The 7,285-nt window shown below is 41.3% G+C and overlaps 1 non-coding gene across 1 annotated transcript; it reads left to right on the top strand.

Moving 5' to 3' along the window:
• Positions 1-1,374: 1,374 nt before the first annotated feature.
• Positions 1,375-1,481, top strand: LOC128133120 (small nucleolar RNA R71). Its single transcript, XR_008231308.1, has one exon. It is a non-coding gene; the product is annotated as a small nucleolar RNA R71 (small nucleolar RNA).
• Positions 1,482-7,285: the final 5,804 nt, after the last annotated feature.

Here is a 7,285-nt window from a genome sequence, read left to right as displayed (position 1 = left end):
TCTACTGGGAAAATAAACTTGTCCACTTTTATTAGGAGGTCCTTACAAACGCCTTGTGGATGAATTATCGTCTTGTCCGCCAAATGGATCTTCATATTCACCGGCCTTGGTTCTGGCAAATTCAACTTCTTAAAGAATGACAAAGGCATCAAATTGATGCTTGCCCCCGAATCAGCTAATGCTCGGGTGGAAACTTCATTACCAAATTGGCACGGGATCACAATATTTCCCGGATCACCCTTCTTTTCAGGTAGCTCACTCATCAATATTTCCGCGACTTCAGCCAAATCTTTCCTAGTAGCAAAAAGGCCCTTAAGTAAGTTGAAGTACTTGGGTGTTTGGAGCATTGTTTCCACAAATGGCACATTAACTTGTAAAGCTTTAACATGCGTCATGAAGGTTCTGTATGCTTCTACTTTTTTTGCAGGCATGGCTTTGATTGGGTATGGCAGAGGAGGATTATAAGGTTTCAAAGTACTGGCAGTTTTATTATTTACGTATGGACTCGTCGAGTCCATTGGAGTGACTCGACGAGTCGGATCGGGTTTTGCTGGATCCGATTCTTCTTCCTTTTCTGCCTTCTTCTTGGAGATTTTCAGTGCTTCTGTGAATGTTTCTTCACTGCTGGAGGTTATTACACTTACATTCTCCATTCTTGGATTGGGTTCGGTATTACTCGGAAGTTGACCCGGTCTTCTATCATTCACTTGATGCGCAAGCTGCCCCAGCTGTTTCTCAATGTTGAGAATTGATGCTTGCTGATTCCTAAGCATGTTTCTGGTCTCGTGTATGGCAGCATCGTGATCATTGTGTCTTTTTTCGGACGCGGCTATGAATCTAGTGAATAACTCTTCTAAATCGGCTTTCTTTTCTACCGGTTCTTCCTTTTGGTATAGTCCCCTCTCCTTCTGCTTGTATTTCTCCTCCTTTGCCTTCTTATACTCCTCGTATGGTAGCCAATCCTTCTTAGGTTTCCGCCAATTTTCATCATATCGATCACCACTTGAATAAAAGACTTGAGCTTTCTTATTTCCATTCTCATCCAAATCACAATCCTTTGTGAGATGGGGCCCTCTACAATTTTCGCATCCTACCCTAATAGCATGGATTGCTTGATCCATTTTTGTCATTCTTCGATCTAGACTATCAAGCTTAGCTATCACCGCCACCATGCTATCATTTGCCGCGTTCACTACCCCACGACTTACTTCGTTTCTCGGATTATGGTATTCTCTAGAGTGCTTAAAGAATTCTTCAATTAATTCTTTAATTAACGGGGGCGCCTTCTTTGTGAGCGGGCCTTGAGAATCAAGCAATTGCCTTGTGGTGACATTGACTCCATCATAGAAAATGGAGACCTCTTGTTGGCTATTAAGGTCATGGTGTGGGCAATTTCTAAGTAGGCTCTTGTATCTTTCCCAAGCTTCATAAAGGGATTCTCCGGGTTGTTGCTCGAAGTTGGCAATGGCTTTCTTTAGCTTGGCTATCTTGGAGGGCGGGCAGAAATGGTCTATGAACTCTTCTTTCATCTTGGCCCATGTGGTGACCGATCCGGGAGGAAGTGACTTTAACCAATCTTTTGCAGCTCCCTTAAATGTGACAGGAAGCATGCGAAGAAGATGGGTCTCGCGTGGAACATTCGGGATGTTGAAGTAATCGGCCACATCATTCACTTCGTCCAAGTGCTTGTAAGTGTCTTCGTGATCCTTCCCGTAAAAAGGAATCTCCTTGAGTTGGGCGAGAATATGTCCTTTTAGTTCGAAAGTAGCGGTCACGAGAATTGCGGGTTGCACAAGCCCCGGCCCGGTGTCATCACGCATCCTTTTCTTCCATTCCCCCATTGGGACTTCATCAATGTTAGCCATTGTGATAGCTAAATCTTCTTCGGAATCGGTTTCGTGCTCGTAAGTATGCTCTTCTTCTTCCTCGGTCTCGTACTCGATATCTTCTTGAATTGGTTCTTCAACTGTCAACGAGGCACTGGATGCTCCTGATTTGCTGCTCTTCTTCTTGCTGAAAACGGATTTTAAGTTTTTGAGTGGTGAGTTCTTTGAAGATGTGGTTTCTCCAACGGTTTTTCCTTTGCTTTTTCTTAGTGCGGATTCCGGGTCTTCCAAAGGAGGGACCAGAGTTGTATCAGATCCTCGGGTCATGAAACAACTGTAAACAAACAAAACAAAAGAAACAGAACGCGTAAAAAGAACAAAAACGAAATAAAAAATAAAGACTGAAACAGCAATGTACTCGCCGAGTCGGCACGAGTGCACTCGGCGAGTTCAAGGCAAAAACAGAAAAGATAATTTCTAGTTATTCTAAAAACGAATTTTTTATAAACTAATTCTAGTTACTGAATTACTTTGTAAATAACTTTGCGTAAGATAAATCTCACACAAAGGATCGATTAAACTAGAATTTAATATTAATTTTAGAACCGTTCCCCGGCAACGGCGCCAAAAACTTGATGTGTGCAAACTCACTTAGTTTTAAACCTACTTTTAATTATCAAATAACACACAAAAGGCAGTGAACCTATCAATTGTGGTATAGCTAAATAAGCAGGGTATCGATCACAGGGAACGACAAATTAAATTAAAAACTAATTTTATCTAAGTTAATTAGGAAGTAGGGGTTTTCTCTAGTTTTACAAGACTAGAAACTTAATAACTATTACTAATCTAAGAACTAGAAAATAACTACTTAACTAGATTCAATAATTGGAAAAGAGCTTCTGTTTAGTTCAACTTGGTTAACTCTATGGTTGATTTCAAGGTAATGGTGCAATGGATTAATTCTTTCGTTGGTTACCGATTCAAGTGATTAGATTCGTATTCACTACCCTAATCCTTAGCAAATAAACTAACTTAAAAAGTGGCCAATTGTCTAATTTAATTATATTCACTAGATTAATTATTCGGGTTAAGTTAGACTTGCAATAGTTAACTAATTTATTCTTTTAATTAACTCCTTGTTTGATGGTCATCTTACAAACTTGCACATGAATTTACTCAATTTTCTTATTAATTCTAGTTTCATATTCATTAATCCTAGACATATAGCATAGTGATCACATAGCATATGAGGTTAATAATCAATAGATGTTCATGCTAATCAATTATCTTCCTATTAACAGAAAATTAATTATTATTCACACACAAGGTTCTTTAGCAAGCTAAAATAACAAAAATTCACCAACTTGGAATTAATCCTACCAATCAATCAAACCATATTGTCAACTTTGTATCCCCAAACAGAAGTCTAAAGTTTTTAGCTCATAATTGAAGTAAGTAACAGCAAACAAACAAAGTCAAATTGCTTAATCATAATGATAAAACAAAAGAATAAATGGAATGATGAAATTTTGCCTCAATTACTCTCCGGAATTGAATTCTAGCTCCTTTCGTTGTCTTCTAGGGTTTCTCTGGCTTCTCAATCGTAGCAAAGTACTTCTGAATCGTCCCAGAACTCCCTTCTATCGATCTGTGGAATTATCTTTAAATATACGAATCGACTCGTCGAGTCATGTGGTGACTCGTCGAGTCCCTCTCACATTCCCCGTATTGTGATAACTCTCTGGGATCCCGAGTCATTATCTTCTCGATTCTTCGATTGGACTCGCCGAGTAGTCGATCTGACTCGCCGAGTAGGTGCTATTTTTAATGTTTTTCTTCTTTATTCCATTCTTGATCTTCTAATAGTTTCTCCCGCTTTCTTTCGCTTCCGAGCTTCATCTTTGGACTGAAAAACATAATTTAATACTTTTAAGTACCTTTTGTCCGTAATATGCAATAATTTAGCTAATAAATGAGTAAAAATATATACTTAATATGAACTAATTATGCACATATCAACGGTGAACAATTAAATTTGCTCTAGTTTTCACTAATGAATTAATGAATTCACCCATGGGGCTGTACCTTGAAATCTCTAAATTTTCTTTTTGTGTGATTCTTATGAAATTGTTAAATCCCATAACATTTCTTCCCTTAGAATCCAGTTTCAATTATTTTTCTCTGAGATTTCACCTAAAAGTATTTTCAACATGCCACTTAAATTCTCTTCACACCTACTTGTTCAACCGACCACATTGGTCTCACAAGTACTTCAGTCGATTTCTGTCTTATGTCAAGATCAGGAATTCTAAACTGAAGCGAAAGCCTCCCAAATTAGCTTATTAAAAGATTCCTTTCAACACTTCTTAATAAGTGTCTGATCGTAATTCAACGGGAAACCACACAAACACTTTAAGGTCTCTCTTGACTTTGAAGGAAGAGATTCGTGTCCGAGATCCATTGTTTCTTGTCTTTATTGATATCACCATTTCCCACATATGTGTTGCTTTATTTCTTTTTCTTTTACACTCTATGCACGAAAATCTTTTTGATTTTCCATAAATCCGGTTTCGTTAATTACAAGCTATTTTTGGCTATGGGATTTAAGGTTATAAAAGAGATGTGGCTCACAATGTTACACGTGGTTATTTTGCGCTATGACGACAACTCACTCTAAAGGGATAAGTTGCTGACTCAGCCGAAAGTCTAATCGCTTTGATATTTCAAACGGCGCTTGATAGGAAGGCGTGTGAAGTGGAACCGTTTTTGACATTTCAAACGGCGCTTGATGGGAAGGCGTGTGAAACGGGACAATCTTTCTCTCTCATCCATAATCATCGAGGCTCTAAACTGCCACGCGTCAATCACCTAAGGAAACGCTTCGCATTTTCCTTGAAGATTTGGGAACAAATTTTTCTCTCTCTTCTCACCACGGTATAAAAGGTAAATTCCACCGTTATTTACCTCTTTACTGCACCAAATATTCAGAGAGCAAGAAAAGATTTGTTTCTCCTACTGTTCATCATCTTCCCCCAAATTCTTCTCTTCAATGGCAGACTCCTCTTCAGTTCATGCTACTTCTCACATTCTGCCCATCCGTCCTCAACAAAGCCTGATCATCGATCTCACTCCACAAGTTTACGATGCGTTCATGTTTCCAATCGTAGAATGTCTCAAGCATTCGCCACTGGTTCCAGCACTTACCAAAGTCGAACCTGTTCCAATGGAGTGTCTTTCGCAAATCTTCTCCACAGCCCACTATGACAAGTCTGTCGATCGAATCTTCTTTGACATTCTTGATAACAAGGCCTCCATCTCGAAACAGCGATTCTGTTCGCTTTTAGGGTTTGAACCTGATGAGTCTAGGGTTAACCCTGAATCCATTCCAGTGGGACAGTTGTTCTCCATGTTTTATAACATGGGTTACACTGAAATTCTGACGACTGTTACAAAGTTCAAGAAATCCTGCTTACCTCCTCAGTGGAACGGCTTCTTCACAGTTTTATTCAAGGGGTTATCAGAACGAAGTGCAGGTTCAGAAGGTGCGAGTCGTCTGTTTATGACCATTCTCTATGGGTTGTACCACGACATCAATCTCGATTTTGGATCGGTTTTATGGCAGCAGCGGATTCAGAGTCTAGCGTCTACTTCTCGACATTCAGAGATCTCCTATGCCAGATTCTGGATGCTGGTCACAAAGTGGGTGATGGATAAGTATCACGTTCCTATTGTTGATGATTCTCCACTCTCCTCGATAGGAACTTTCCACACTACGAAGATAATCGTCTCTGATTCCTCTAAATTTCAGTTCGTTGGCTCAATCCCTGAGTCAATGTATGGATGTGTTCCAAGAAACAGCCGCATTATCAGAACTTACAAGGAGTTTCGTCGCTCAGGTCCGAGAGAGCTCACTCCTGAAATTATTCAATCAATCCATGAGGCTGATAGGCCTGCTCCCAGGGGAAAGAAACATGACAAGGGAAAAGACAAGAAGGTTGTCAAAGGAGCGAAAGGTCCTTCTCCGAAGAAACGCAAACCTTCCAAGGCAGCTCAATCCCCTCCACCAAAGAAGAGGAAGACTCAACCTAGGCGCAAGCTTATTCTTGCCTCTTCCTCTAGCGAATATGAGGAAGAGAGTTCAGACTCCGAAGAGTCCCTTCGAGGTAATACTCCTCCACGTTCGCCTACTCCTGAGGTACCTGTTTCCACTAGACCTGTCTCACCTCCCCCAATCTCCATCTCTATTTCCATTCCCCCATAACCTCCACTACTCAAATACCACCCACCTCTATCCCTGTACCACCTCCTATTTTCACTGAAGCTACCACCACCACCACTGCTGGCGTTAGAACCAACGTATCTGATACGGGGGCTCCTACTACAGCACCCGAAACCACTCCCGCTACCGAACATACATCCATACCCGAACCTACTTCCACAACCGAGCCTCCACCCTCACCCTCATCTCCTGCTCACTCAGCAGATACTGAAGAACCTTTTCTTGGAGGAGAGGACATGACGTTTGACTCGGTCTATTACAGTCCGTATCAAATGCAAAGTGATGATGATGATGATGCTCCAGTCACCAAGAAGCATCTCAAGGAGCTTCATGAGAAAATTGATTCTCTCATTGCTTCCTCCTCTTCTTCCTCACGATCTACTATCTCAGAGGCTGCTATTCAGGGGCTCGTTGATACGTTTACTAAGGCTCATGAAGCCTCTATCAACTCTGCCACTGCCGCTATCGATGCCTCTACCAAGGTGTGTGCTGCAGCGACCGAAAAAGTCAAAAAACTATTTGTTGACGCTACTTCTCTTTTTCAGTCTTTACAGGGAACTGCTGATTCCAATGGAGAGAAGCTTGACTCTCTTGTCAACACGCTGGCCACCTCAGTTGCCTCCGAACTGCAGTCATTTGCCAGTCTTCGTCAATCTCTTAGCGATGACAACAAATTGTTTCAGACGACTGTTGAGGAGCGTCTGACAAAGCTGCAAGAAGATCTCACTTCAGAGAACTCAGTGATGGATGCTCTTGCTCGCAAGACCACTTCTCTCAAGGTCATTAGAATTCATCTTTTCCAATCTGAAAAGGAAGTTGCATCTCTTCAATCTGAGCATGCGGTTATTTCATCGTGTGTTTCGGATGTCCACGCCGCCCTTTCCAACATCATTGAAGCACATGATCCGATCCTGAATTACTCAGTGAGGCGCACTCTCGCAGAGAAGCTTGCTCCTGCCCTTGACCTACTAAGCAAACTTGAAGGGCTTCTTGAGTTTGTGGCCCATCCAAAACAAGGGGGAGAAGATGTGTCTCAACCGCCTCCCACTTCCACAGCAACTAAAGCAACCGAACCTCCTCCAGCAGGTCAACCCTCAGGTTCGGGTGTCAAAGACAAAGGAAAGAAGATTGCTGAAGACAGTGATGATGATCATAAAGAGACCATCGCTGATCTCTT

The sequence above is a fragment of the Lactuca sativa genome, chromosome 3, assembly GCF_002870075.4.
Source record: "Lactuca sativa cultivar Salinas chromosome 3, Lsat_Salinas_v11, whole genome shotgun sequence".
In the NCBI taxonomy this organism is placed as follows: domain Eukaryota; kingdom Viridiplantae; phylum Streptophyta; class Magnoliopsida; order Asterales; family Asteraceae; genus Lactuca; species Lactuca sativa.
Note: the sequence above shows the minus strand (reverse complement) of the source record. Positions and strands in the feature narration are given on the sequence as shown.